The 14,039-nt window shown below is 40.5% G+C and overlaps 1 long non-coding RNA gene across 1 annotated transcript in view; it reads left to right on the forward strand.

The window, feature by feature from the left end:
- The window catches only part of LOC135090785 (uncharacterized), a 34,289-nt gene extending 21,760 nt beyond the window's left edge, over positions 1-12,529 (forward strand). Inside the window, exon 3 of the long non-coding RNA XR_010262115.1 lies at positions 11,674-12,529. This is a non-coding gene — a long non-coding RNA (uncharacterized LOC135090785). The remainder of the gene's footprint in view (positions 1-11,673) is intronic.
- Positions 12,530-14,039: the final 1,510 nt, after the last annotated feature.

Consider the following 14,039-nt stretch of genomic DNA (forward strand, 5'->3'; position numbering starts at 1 on the left):
TGCCGTGAATTAGTTCATTTTAGTATTCTCTTATTTAATTCACTCATTCCTGCCTCTTTGAAGTGGATGACGTTTTAATTTTGAAATTTGTGCTGCACGGTGACGATTTTAAAATCATTCTTTTTATTTTATTCATTCACTTTGTTTTTGCGTATGTTGCACTGATGGTAAAAAATAGATTGCAACTAGTTTGCCGCGTCATAAAAAAACAGAGAGAGAAAGAGAGGGAAAAGCCCGAAATGGTTCGCTTTAAACCACAAATTGTGTATAAATTTCGTGTTTATCGTGTGAACTTTGATGCGGCGGGTGTGTGTGGCTGTGTGAATAAATGAATATATATATATATATATATATATATATATATATATATATATATATATATATATATATATATATATATATATATATATATTTATATATATATATATATATATATATATATATATATATATATATATATATGCGCACACCCACAAGCCACACACGCACACAACTCGCCAATATAAGGTGTTAATAGGACCCCTAAACAAATACACTGAACATCCTCTATCTGTTCTTTACTTATAATCTAAATTGGAAGCTTCACATCTCATCTCTAGCTAAAACCGCTTCTACGAAGTTAGGTGTTCTGAATCATCTCCGCAAGTTTCTCTTACCCTTCAGCTGTTAACTCTGTACAGAGGCCTTATCCGTCCATGGAGTACGCTTCACATGTAAGGGGGGGCGGGGTTCCACTCAAACTGCTCTTGTAGACTGGGTGGAATCAAAAGCATTTCGTTTTATCAACTCTCCTCCTCTAACTGTCTTCAGCCTCTCTCATCGCTGCAGTGTTGCTATTTTCACGCTAACTGCTTTTCTAATCTCAAACTAACTGCATACCTCCTCTCCTCCCGCGGCCTCGCTTTACTACTCGTAGACTTTCTACTTTCTCTCACTCTTATTCTGTCCACCTCGTCAATGCAAGAGATAACCAGTATTCACAATATTTCGTGGCTTTTACTTTACCCGACTGCCTCACTCCCAACATGGTGGTGTGTTCACTTTGTGATTCAACACGACTACGATACTGACCCAGGTGGATAAAGCCCCTTTCAATTGCAACCTGTCTGATGAAAAAGAAAAACGTTTAATAAAAAATATCTAAATTTTAAGACCTTTAATGACTATAAGAGGAGGTTATGGCGAAGTATGTATTTTTGATAATGATAGTAGTGCGTAGATGTCATGAATGTGATTGTTTATATATATTTTATAAACAAGGGTCCTAAGAATAGATATTTCTCCAGTGTTTATGTTTAGCTCGTTTATTTTGTAATAATAGACTTCTAATAACTAATAGATGATGGACTACAGTTAGGAAGTGATAATAATTTAATATTATCTTGTAGATTATGTAATACTATTATGTACAATCCATTGGTATTATCTGTTTGCTGTGGTCAATAAAATATCTATCTATCTATCTATCTATCTTCTTTTTTTTTTTAATAGAGGTGGGTTTTGGCCAAGGACTAAAAAAAACGATAAAAAAAAAAGTTTGCGAATTTGTTATGCCACCGTTCTTGAGAAAGTGGCTTGGGATTCGAATTTTTGTTTTCAAAAGTAGCAGCGCACTTATCAATCCTTGTAGCCAAGCGGTCAGCTGTGTGTGTGTAAAGACCACCACCAACACTACTGTTACTACTACTACTACTACTACTACTACTACTACTACTACTACTACTACTACTACTACTACTACTACTACTACTACTATTATTACTACTATTACTACTACTAGTTTTACTACTACTAGTTTTACTACTAGAACTACTACTACTACTACTATTAGTTTTACTACTACTACTACTACTACTACTACTAGTTTTACTACTACTACTACTACTACTATCACCACCGCCGCCGCCGCCGCCTGTCACACCTGATTGCGCGGCACAAGGGGCAGGTGTGGCTGTGGTGAAACACGACCACTGAACGAAAAACTGTCAGCCACAATTAATAGTTTTGTGTATTTGTTTTCCATTCAGTTTATATATTTATTTTTTGGTGGAATGACAGATGATTTTTTGCGGGGGAGTTTTATAGTGACAGTTTTACATGTAATGATGAGGAATGTGGCAAATAGATTAGATGTGTGTGTGTGTGTGTGTGTGTGTGTGTGTGTGTGTGTGTGTGTGTGTTTAATGACAGTTGTGGTGATGTACTGATGAGTGTGATGAATGACGTGGATAAGGTAAATATGAATAGATTAACTAGTTATGTTACGAAAGCTTTTGGAAATTGTAATGACGATGGGATTGGAAAGATTTAAATTGTGTGAATGATTGATTTTCTGGTGACAGCTGTAGAAGTAATGATGGAATTGACAATGTGATGTTAGCTATGATAATGTGTTGGTAAAGATGAATATGTAATGATAGCGATGGTAATACAATGATAACGATGTGATTAGAGATCTAATTCATGTAAATAGTTGATTTTCGAACGACAATTGTAGGAATAATGATAGAAAAGATAAAATAGTTAAATTAAAACAATTAAAACAATTTAAATAGTTTCATAATAAAATTTGCTGAAATAACGGTGATAGGATATATAAATCAAACATACAATTAAATGGAATAGTTTAAAGTAATGCATTTATAATGACAGCGCTGGTAATGATAATAAAGATAATAATAATAACAATAACAGTAATGATAGCGATAATAATAATAATAAAAATTTTTGAATATATTATTAGATGAAATAATGGAAAGGAATTTGTAATGACAATCGCAACAATATAATGATAAAAACAGACAAGTAAAAGCCCAATGAACGAATAAGTTAATTCATTGACAGACAGACAGACAGACAGACAGACAGACAGACTGACTGACAGACAGATAGATAAGCAGACCAAATATAATAGAGAAATGAACCAGACTGACAGACAGATAGATAGGCAGACCAAATGTAATAGAGAAATGAACCAAATGAATGCTAAAATGAAAAAAAATAAAAACGATGAAAGAAAAACAAACACAAACCAACAGATAACAGAGAGATAGATGAACAGACAAATGGAACAGTGGTAACAAACCAAATGAATAAAAATAAACAAATAAATAAAATAAATGGATAAATAAATATAAAAAAAAAAAACAGCGAAAGAAAGCAAACGTGAACCAACAGATGACATCTCACAATACCGCTAATGACTCCATAATTGAGAGCACGCCATTAAGAACCCCAACGTAAATATAATGAACCGAGGAGGGGGACTGAGAGCGTGGGAGGAGGAGGAGGAGGAGGAGGAGGAGGAGAGGGTCACAGGGGGCACGGACGGGGGGGTGGAGGGGGAGGGGGCTGCCAGGAACACAAGGGCTGGCGGTGATCTTAATTAATTTACGGTGAGATTGTCCGTGACGTGAAGGCCGCGGGAACGGTGGCCAGAGGAGCGGCTCGGGAGGGGTGCCAAAAGTTGACGGCCGGGAGAGAGAGAGAGAGAGAGAGAGAGAGAGAGAGAGAGAGAGAGAGAGAGAGAGAGAGAGAGAGAGAGAGAGAGAATTTTTGTAGAGGAAAAATTATTCCCTCTTATGTAGTTGATCCTCCTCGTCCTCCTTAATCTCCTTTTTTCTCTCCTTTTTTTTCTTCGTCTTCTTCGTCTTCTTTTTTCTCTTCATGTACTTGTTCTTGTTCCTCTTCTTCTTTCTCTTCCTCTTCTTTCTCTTCTTTTCTTTTTTCTTTTCTTTTTTTCTTTTCTTTTTCTTTTTTCTTCTTTTCTTCTTGTTCCTCCTCCTTTTTCTCCTCCTCCTTTTTCTTCTCCTCCTCCTCCTCCTTTTTCTTCTCCTCCTCCTCCTTTTTCTTCTCCTCCTCCTCCTCCTTTTTTCCCTCCTCTTCCTTTCTCTCCTCCTCCTCCTCCTCCTCCTCCTCTAGATCAAAGCCTGGTGATGGAACCTTTAAATCACACCTTCTCTACTTTCTCTCGCTCTCTCCCTTAAACGCCCCTCTCTCGTATCATCTCACTTGATGCACTAATTAATCTACCTGCGCGCTGTACCTACCGGCTCCCTCACCTGGCTCGGCGCGGCGGTGTGTGAAGGGTTATGTAGATTAAAGAGTTCACTTCTCCTCACATCACTTCACCTCACTTTCCCCAAGCTCGTGTACTGAGGATGTTTTGAGCAGTAACTTCCATTGCAGGTAAATTCTGTTGAAGGTAAAGGTGCGGCCAGGCGTGTTGATAAGTGCCCAGGTGTGAAGAGGCACTGTTTTTTCTTTCATTTGTAGGTTCTCAGGTGTTCTTGGTGTTAGGTTAGATTAGGTTAGGTTAGGTTAGGTTAGGTTAGGTCTGGTTAGGTTATGGTTATTTTAAAGTTAGATTAGTTTAGGTTAGGTTAGGTTAGGTTAGGTTAGGTTAGGTTAGGTTAGGTTAGGTCTGGTTAGGTTATGGTTATTTTAAAGTTAGATTAGTTTAGGTTATATCAGGTTAGGTTAGGTTTTTCTGAGATCTACACCAACTAACGTGTTCTCAAGAGTCAGACTAATTTAGATAAGGTCATGTTAGGTTAGATTTGGTTAGTTTACGTGCAAGTTAGGGTAGGTTATATATAGATTTCTCCCAGATAAGCTTCGGAAGTGTTGGAGTTAGGTTAGGTTAAGTTAATTCACTTAGATTAGGTTAGATTAGGTTAGGTTAGGTTATCGCTAGATTTAATTAGGTTAGGGTGTGTTGTTCTTAATTTGGGTCAAGGTAGGTTAGGTCAAGTCAAGTTAGGCTAGGTTAGGTAAGTTAGGTCAAAATTGGCAAGTTAGGTCAGGTCAGGTTAGGCCAAGTTAGGTTAGGTTAAGGTTTTCTCTCAGCAAATAAAGCACGTTGACCTGAATTTCGGGAGAGCACGTCTTAATTAGTGAGCGTGAGAAGAGAGAGGAGGGAGAGGAAGGGAGAGTTTGACTGGCTTTCCTCCCTCCCCTCTCTCACTCTCTTTCTCTCTTCCACCTTGCCTCTTCGGAGATCAGGTCAGGGAAGGTCATTCCCTTCCTCCCCTCCCCTCTCCACGCCTCTTCCTCACCTCTTCCCCTCCCGCCCTTCTCTCCGCCCTCAGCGCCCACTAATTCAGAATTGGTGTTTAAGACATCATTAGCAGGCGGGTGTTGGGGGGAGTGTTGTGGAGGGGGCGGGTACCCACTTCTGGCCTCGACGTGGAGAAAAGAACTTATAGATTTTATTTGTTTTATGTCAGTACCTGCAGAGCTGACCCATTTACCTGAGCCTCGTATATATAGAGAGATGGGAGATAAATAAATAGATGTGTAGTTAGATTGATGGGTATATATAAGATAGGTAGATAGATAGACTGATAGATTGACAGTTAGATAGAAAGGTAGACGGACAGACTGATAGATAAGTATACACAGAGATGGAAGATAAATAAATGCATGATATGTTTCTAGATTGATGGGGACATGAAGATAAAATAGATAGATAGATTGATAGATTGACAGTTAGACAGAAATATAAACAGACAGACAGACAGATAAGTATACATAAAGACAGGAGATAGATAAATGGATGGTATATAATTAGATTGATAGGTATAGAGAAAGTAGATAGATAATTAGATTGATTGATTGATTGATAGTTAGATAAAAAGGCAGACTGACAGATAAATAAATAGATTGATAGGTAGATAGATAGACGTATGTATTTGGATTAATAGATTCATAAATAGATATAATGGGGAGGAGGAGGAGGAGGAGGAGGAGGAGAAGGAGGAGGAGGAGGAGGAGGAGGAGGACGACGACGACGACGACGACAATAAATGAATGAAATGAACAATGAATGAATGAATGAACGAACAATGAAAATAACTCTCTCTCTCTCTCTCTCTCTCTCTCTCTCTCTCTCTCTCTCTCTCTCTCTCTCTCTCTCTCTCTCTCTCTCTCTCTCTCTCTCTCGCTCTCTCTCTTATACAGCAGGTTAATACTGCAGATTTTTCTTCTTTCTCTTCCTCTTCCTCCTCTTCCTCTTCCTCCTCTCTTAAATACCTCCTATCCATAGTTTTTAAAGTTTATCTAATTAATCGGTTGGGTAAGAGAGAAGTGTAGGCAGTTTCAGCTTTTCTCCTCCTCCTCCTCCTCCTCCTCCTCCTCCTTCCCTAAGTCGTCCTAAGTGAAGCTTATTAATGATTATGTTATTTTTTCCCTTCCCTTTCTCCTCTGCCTTTAATTTCTACAACCATTTCAGAGAGGAGGAGGAGGAGGAGGAGGAGGAGGAGGAAGGGACAAGCAACGAGTGACTATAACGCATCATCACTGCAACGCAAATACACCGTTTTCTTTGATGACTCTTTCACGATAGAAAATGGGCACAGGGGAAGAAGGGGAGACTAAGGATAATAAAAAAAAAATTGGAAAAAAGGGATATTCATAATTCTCCCCCTTGCACAGAGTCTTCCACGTTGCTTCTCTTATCTTAATGAGAAACGCAGCTCCCCTTGGTGGCGCATAATTGAAGCACACCCAAGCCTTTCAGTCTCCCCTTCCCTTAGGCCACAGAAAATGGGGGTGCAGTGTTACCGAGAGGCGGAGAGAGAAAATGGGAGGCGGAATACCCAAAGATAAACAGGACTTTTGCGTTACGCTGATTTTTAAAAAAAGGTTAGACTAGGAGAGAGAGAGAGAGAGAGAGAGAGAGAGAGAGAGAGAGAGAGAGAGAGAGAGAGAGAGAGAGAGAGAGAGAGAGAGATTAATGATACGCTTAGGAAAAATTCTTCGGGAGGGACTTTCAGAAATGAGATATACGCATATTTGCTTTAACTAGGAGGAGGAGGAGGAGGAGGAGGAGGAGGAGGAGAGCTAAAAGAAGGTGATATAAGATGGATTCAATTACAGTCTTTGCTCAGAAATAAAAGCGAAGACTGTGACACACAACCAGACACACAAACAAAGCATTTAGAGAGAGAGAGAGAGAGAGAGAGAGAGAGAGAGAGAGAGAGAGAGAGAGAGAGAGAGAGAGAGAGAGAGAGAGAGAGAGAGAGAATATGTATACTTAATCCCCAAAAAACATAGAGACAAATTCCATTACACACACACACACACACACACACACACACACACACACACACACACACACACACACACACACACACACACACACACACACACACACACAGATAAACAGGCAGCGGGGACCCAGGAGGCAGGCAGTGTATTTGCATGAGGCCACAGTTTTGCGTCTTGGCTTCAATCTGCGGGACTCAAACGTCTTCTCATCTACAATGCAAACAGGATTTAATCAGACGCGCTGTAGCTGTGTCCGATTAAGTTAAATGGCAGCGGGGAGAGAGAGAGAGAGAGAGAGAGAGAGAGAGAGAGAGAGAGAGAGAGAGAGAGAGAGAGAGAGAGAGAGAGAGAGAGAGAGTTCTGCTTTATATCTTTGTTTCTTCCCCCTTCTCCGTCTATACAATTAAAAGTACACTGCCTCCCCTCTCTCTTCCTCTCTTCCCTCCCTCCCTCCCTCCCTCCCTCTTACCTTTCCTCTCCATAAGAGGTGAAAGAGCTTCTGTTATTTGCTCTTCCTCTGTGTTCCTTTTTGTTCACTCGCTTCAAAAAATTCTCCCTTATTTTACTTTTCTTACTCTCACGCAGCGTCTCTCTCTCTCTCTCTCTCTCTCTCTCTCTCTCTCTCTCTCTCTCTCTCTCTCTCTCTCTCTCTCTCTCTCCGGTGTGGCGCCCTAATTCAGAATGGCACACGCAGAATGGCTACAGGGAGTGCCTATTATGAGAGAGAGAGAGAGAGAGAGAGAGAGAGAGAGAGAGAGAGAGAGAGAGAGAGAGAGAGAGAGAGAGAGAGAGAGAGAGAGAGAGAGGGCTGGTTGGGATACGGTGGGAGATTGAAAGAAGCCTATCATATTAATTGACTTACTTCCAGTTTGGAAAAAAAAAAGTAGGAAAAAGAAAAAGCTTAAAAATTTATTGCAGTATCCGAACTGGTGAAGTAAAAAAAAAAAAGCAAAAATAAATAGCTTAACTTTGACCTTAAAGAGAGAGAGAGAGAGAGAGAGAGAGAGAGAGAGAGAGAGAGAGAGAGAGAGAGAGAGAGAGAGAGAGAGAGAGAGAGAGAGAGAATATTCGTTTTCTATTACAATTCTGGGATTAAAAAAATGGGTGTGGTTGGTGGCTCATCCTTCTCCTCTCTTTCCCTTCTCGCTCCCCTCTCCCTTCCCCTCCCCAAACCCTCTCCTCCCCTCCCCTCCCCTTCCTTCCCTTCCCCTCCCTTCCCCTCCCCTTCCCTCCCCTTCCTTCCCGTCGTATGCAAATAAGCCTCAGGGAAATTGAATTAACACAGTTGACTGATCTGGAGGTTCTATGGGCCTTGGGAGGGAAGGGCGGGGGAGGGTGGAGAAGTGAGGGGAAGAAAGGAAGATAGGGGAAGGGGAGGGGAGAAGGGGCGCTCATACTCTGACTGGAGACTATTATTTTAGGATCAAGTTTGTGTTTTTTTTTTTTTTTTTTTTTTGAGTTTTTGAAAGGCTCTGCTTCAAGTTTATTTATCTTTTGTGTTAGTGGTATATGTGTGGAAATTTGAGTTGGTTTGCTCTTTGTTCTGTCTTACATGTTTGAATGCTGGTTGATGTATATGCAAGAGGCCATCGTAAGCATGTGTCTTAAAAATTTATAGGTGAATATGTCAGGAAAATGGAGAATGAGGTTGTTAGTGCTGAGTCTTTAGGGAACTTAAAAGATCAGGAAAATTTATAGATGGTGGTGATTGGTGGAAACAGGTAGGTTTGTTTCAAGAAGGGACTGCCACGTGTAGGCCTCATGGCTTCTTGTAGCTTCCCTTATTTTCTTGCAGTGGAATGATGAAGGGAGGGAGGTGGTGAAGGAAAGACGGGAACGGGGGAGATGGTGGATGATTTTTTATTCCAGACATTTAATCAAGAAGCAGCATTTCTCTTTTCCCTTGCATGGTAAATCAAAGGAGCGTTCAGGAGCGTCCATTAAATTATCAGATGTAAATTGTAAAGGTGACGCAGGAGAAAATGGACGCGAGTGACTCTTGCTGTTACGAGTGAGCCGCCGTGTGGAGTGTTGGAGGGAGGGAAGTGGAGGGAAAGAATGGCATTTTTGTTTTCCCTTCCTTTGAGTGACTCACGTTCTACATGATGAGCACTTCAATAGGTTGATTTGTGTGTAAAAAAGAGGAAGGCACTGCATTCATCCAGTCATGTCACTTTGGTGTGTGGGTAGGGTAGGTTAGGCCTAGGGTAGATTAGGATAGGGTAGCTTAGAGTAGATTATATAAGGTTAGGTTAGGGTAGGGCAGGTTGGCATAAGATAGGTTAGGTTAAGAACATAAGATTAGGGAAGATGCAAGAAGCCTTCAGGCCTACACGTGGCAGTTCCTGTGTGAAGCATACATACCTATACCCACTTAACATCCTTAACCATAAATTCATCTAATCTTTTCATGCTCCCCACAAAGTTTCGATAGCAGCGTGGTTACTGATTCTATTTCAGCCATCCACGGGCCAGGATAGATTAGAGTATGTTAGGTTATGAAAATGACTGGATATACTGTCAGGTTTGGTTTATATTAGGTTAGGTTAAGTTAGGTGAGGTGGGTGACTCAATGTACTGTCTGGTTTGGCTTTTGTTAGGTTTAGGTGAAGAAATAAGGATGTGAAGATGTTTGAGTTAAGTTAGAGGTAACAGAAATATGATACGTCCGATGAGGTTAAGGTAGGTGAACTTAGACTAAATTAGGTAGTGAATGGTGAGGATCTCTGGATTTAACTTTAGGTATTGTTAGTAATGTTAGGTTAGGTAATTGTAGTGATGAAAAGTATAAAAGTATGTTCGTAATGTTTTTTATGTAAGAGTCAAAAACTGCAAGAATTCATATAGGAGTCAAGAGCTGCAACATTTATATAACAAGGCCCTCTGAGGTGCCAGATCCTAAAGAAAAGAACCAAAGGGATTATCCAAAACTGGGAAAGTGTCAGAGGAAGGAAGCAGTACAAAAAAAAAGACAGGAATTCCAGAGTTTACCAGTTAGACAGGTACAGATACTATTGTTTAATGTTAGTAGTGATAACAATAGTAATAATGTTAGGCTTGGTAGTTTTAGTAAATTTGTTAGGTAATTCCAGTAATATTTAGGTAGTTAAGTGTTAGCAGAATTAAGTCAGATAATGCTAGTAATGCTAGGTTAGCTAAAGTTCGTAATTTTAGTAATATTAATATTGTACATTTAAGTAAAGTTGGTAATATTAAGTTTCAGTAGTTCTGGTAATGTTATGTTACGTAATTTTCGTAACGTTAAATTAATGTTAAGAAGGTTAGGAAATTTTAATGAATATTAGGTAAAGTTAGTGATTTTAGTGATGTTGATAATGTTAGATTAGGTTTAAGTGGTGAGGGTTATGTGAGGTGAGGCTGGCAGGCTGGGAGGGTAGGGTGAGGCACGTTAGGAAGAGGGGTTTGGTTGGGATGGGGAAAGGGAGGGAGTCTGGATGGGGGTGAAGGGGAGGGATGGGCTCTGGGTTTGACCAAAGCAATGGGGCAGGACGTGACTGAAGGGGAAGGTTAAGGGATAAGCTGGAGGGGAACTATTGCTCTCTCTTTCTCTCTCTCTCTCTCTCTCTCTCTCTCTCTCTCTCTCTCTCTCTCTCTCTCTTTGATGTGCATTGGGAGAGAGAGAGAGAGAGAGAGAGAGAGAGAGAGAGAGAGAGAGAGAGAGAGAGAGAGAGAGAGAGAGAGAGCAATGTAAGTCTTTACTAGTTAACTTGCTGTCCCAAACCACCACCACCACCACCACCACAACGTAATAATAATCATAATATTATCAACAACAACAACAACAACAACAGCAACAACAACAACAACAACAACAACAACAACAATCTGTCGCAATACTTATTCTGGTTTCGAGAAGAAGAAGAAGAAGACGAACAAGAAGAAGACGAACAAGAAGAAGAAGAAAAGAAAAAGGTAGAACAAAAATGAAGTAGATAGAAGACGAAAGAAAAAATAAATAAATAAGAGAAACCAAGAGACAAGGAAGAAGAGAGGGAGAGGAGGCTGAGAGAGAGGGGAGAGGGTGAGGGAGAAGCAAGGGGAGGGTGCAGGGAAGTGATTGGTGCTTGGCTGAGGGGAATTGCCTCATTAAGCGCCGAAAGAAGCCATTGCAAGTGAGGGGAAGGGAGAGGTGACCAAGATTTTACTGGGGAAGAGGGGAGAGAGGAGAGAGGGAGGGGAGGAGGGTGAGGATGAAGGGAGAGAAAAGAAATGATGAGAGATAGGTTAGGGAGACAGACCGAGACAGAGAGAGAGAGAGAGAGAGAGAGAGAGAGAGAGAGAGAGAGAGAGAGAGAGAGAGAGAGAGAGAGAGAGAGAGAGAGAGAGAGAGACCATTGCTAATTTTTCCTTTCCATGACAATGAAACCTTACCATACTCTTGCTTAAAACAGACAGGCATACATATACATACATACATACATACATACATACATACATACATACATACAGACAAATAGACACACAGACAGACTTACATATAGACAGAAAGATAAACAGACTTTCTTCTTCAGATAAACAAACATAGCTAATCTCTCTCTCTCTCTCTCTCTCTCTCTCTCTCTCTCTCTCTCTCTCTCTCTCTCTCTCTCTCTCTCTAAACAGGCACCCAGCTCACGAGGAGGCCTGGAATCAATACCAACTGGCTCATCAGAAGTGTTATGGCGGGCTCTTCTTCATTCGCGCTGGTCAAAGCAACGCAAACACCACTATATAAAGGAGAGAGAGAGAGAGAGAGAGAGAGAGAGAGAGAGAGAGAGAGAGAGAGAGAGAGAGAGAGAGAGAGAGAGAGAGAGAGAGAGATTAGCTAAGATGTGTTTGTTTATCTGGAGAAAGTAAGGAAATCTGTCTATCTGTCCATCAGTCTGTCTGTTTGAGGAAAAATATGGAAACGTTTGATTTGTCTGGGAAAGGAAAAATTATGAATGCTCTCTCTCTCTCTCTCTCTCTCTCTCTCTCTCTCTCTCTCTCTCTCTCTCTCTCTCTCTCTCTCTCTCTCTCTCTCTCTCTCTCTCTCTCTCTGGTGTGTGAAAGGAGAATCGCTCAATACTTACAGAACAGGCGTGAAATTCTACCTTCCTCGGCTTGAATGTTAAGAAATAAATAGAGAACAATACTCCCACGAGGACACGTGATATAAAAGAGAACACTTGCACTCCCAAACAGGTGGTGTGGGAGGGCAGGTAAGTGATGTCAGTGTGAGTGATCTGAAGTTATGAACGTTAAATGAAGTGTGAAGAATAAGTGAAAAGAAGACACCCAGAAGAGCTTTTTATGTATTGGTGAAGTCAGCCAAAGAAAGGAAAATAAATTGATAATAAATGAATAAGTAGATGAATAATAAATAATAATGAATGGAGTGTAAAGAATAAATGAAAAAAAAAACATCCAGAAGGATTTTTTTTTATGTATTAGCGAAATCAGTTAGGGAAAAAAGGAAAATTTAATACAAATAAAGATAAGTAGCAATAGAAATAAATAATAAAATAAATAAAACAATTAATACCAATAAAAATATCTTTCTAATTAAGTAATAAATAAGAAGAGCCTGCACAAATGGTTTCAAAAAAGATAATAAAGAAAATAGAAAAGAGAAAGAAAACGGGAGTAGAAACCTTGCGAGAAGCCAGCTGGTTTAAAACAGGTAAATAAATAATAAAGAAAGAAAAGTGAGGCTGTCAGACAGAGAGAGAGAGAGAGAGAGAGAGAGAGAGAGAGAGAGAGAGAGAGAGAGAGAGAGAGAGAGAGAGAGAGAGAGAGAGAGAGAGAGAGAGAGAGAGAGAGAGAGAGACCCAGACCAAGAAAAAATAAACAACAAAAACAATTGGGAAAAGTGACACAGCTATTAATCTTTATTCTTGAAACAAATAGGAAGAAAAAAAAGACTGACAGACAGACAGACAAACTGACGAAAAAAGCAGACAAACAAACCCAGAGAAAACAAACAACAACAACAAGAGCAATATGGAAAAGTAACACAACCATTTATCTTTATTCTTAACTTGATTACTGTGCCTAAGGGTTACCCAGTTAGCGGCGGCGTCCCCTCGGTGTCCCCTCGGTGGTGGCGGCGGCGAGGGGAGACAGGCAGCGCTATCCTTCCCTCGGGCCGCATAACAGACCGAGAGTGAGGTTCTTGGGTGACGTTACGAGTTTGTAGGCGACGAGGAGGCGAGGGGAAACGAGGGGAGACAGGTCGAGGTGGAGGGGAAGAGGTGGAAGGGGAGGTGGGCAGGAAAAGAGGGAGGCGTTATGGGGTAAAGGAGAAAATAGACTGAGGGGAGATAGATGTGGAGGTGAGGGGAAGAGGGGAAATGTGGAGGTTCAAGAGGGGTAAGAAAAAGAAGGGAGGGGATGGGAGGAAAGAGAAGGGTGGGGGGGAATGAGTGGAAAGAAGGCAGGCTATGGGAGAAAATGGGGACAGCAGGGCTAGGTGAGGGGAAAAGGGAGAAGGGGATAGGGTGGGGTGAGGGGGAGAATAGACTGAGAAGGAGTATAGGTGGGTAGAATGTGAGGGGAAGGAAGGCAGGAAGAGGGGAGGAATAAATGGTAGGTGATATTATTGTTATTGTCATTGTTATTATTTTTATTGTTGCTATTATTATTATTATTATTATTTATTATTATTATTATTATTATTAAGTTTTCGAGAGCATTGCATACTTATCATATTTCCTTTTTAGATTAGAAAAAAACTCCTTACAAAATACCCCCAAAATTCTTGCTTTTAATACACACACACACACACACACACACACACACACACACACACACACACACACACACACACACACACACACACACACACACACACACACACACACACACACACACACACACACAGCCACATCAATAAACGCATCAAGCCGCGTGACCCAATTCCCCGCCATCAATTATTCCAAAACCCGCAAAACAGGTGCACCGATTTCAATTTCATGTGAATTAAAAAAAAAAGTGCATAATTTTTTTGC

The sequence above is a fragment of the Scylla paramamosain genome, chromosome 36 (genome assembly GCF_035594125.1).
Source record: "Scylla paramamosain isolate STU-SP2022 chromosome 36, ASM3559412v1, whole genome shotgun sequence".
In the NCBI taxonomy this organism is placed as follows: domain Eukaryota; kingdom Metazoa; phylum Arthropoda; class Malacostraca; order Decapoda; family Portunidae; genus Scylla; species Scylla paramamosain.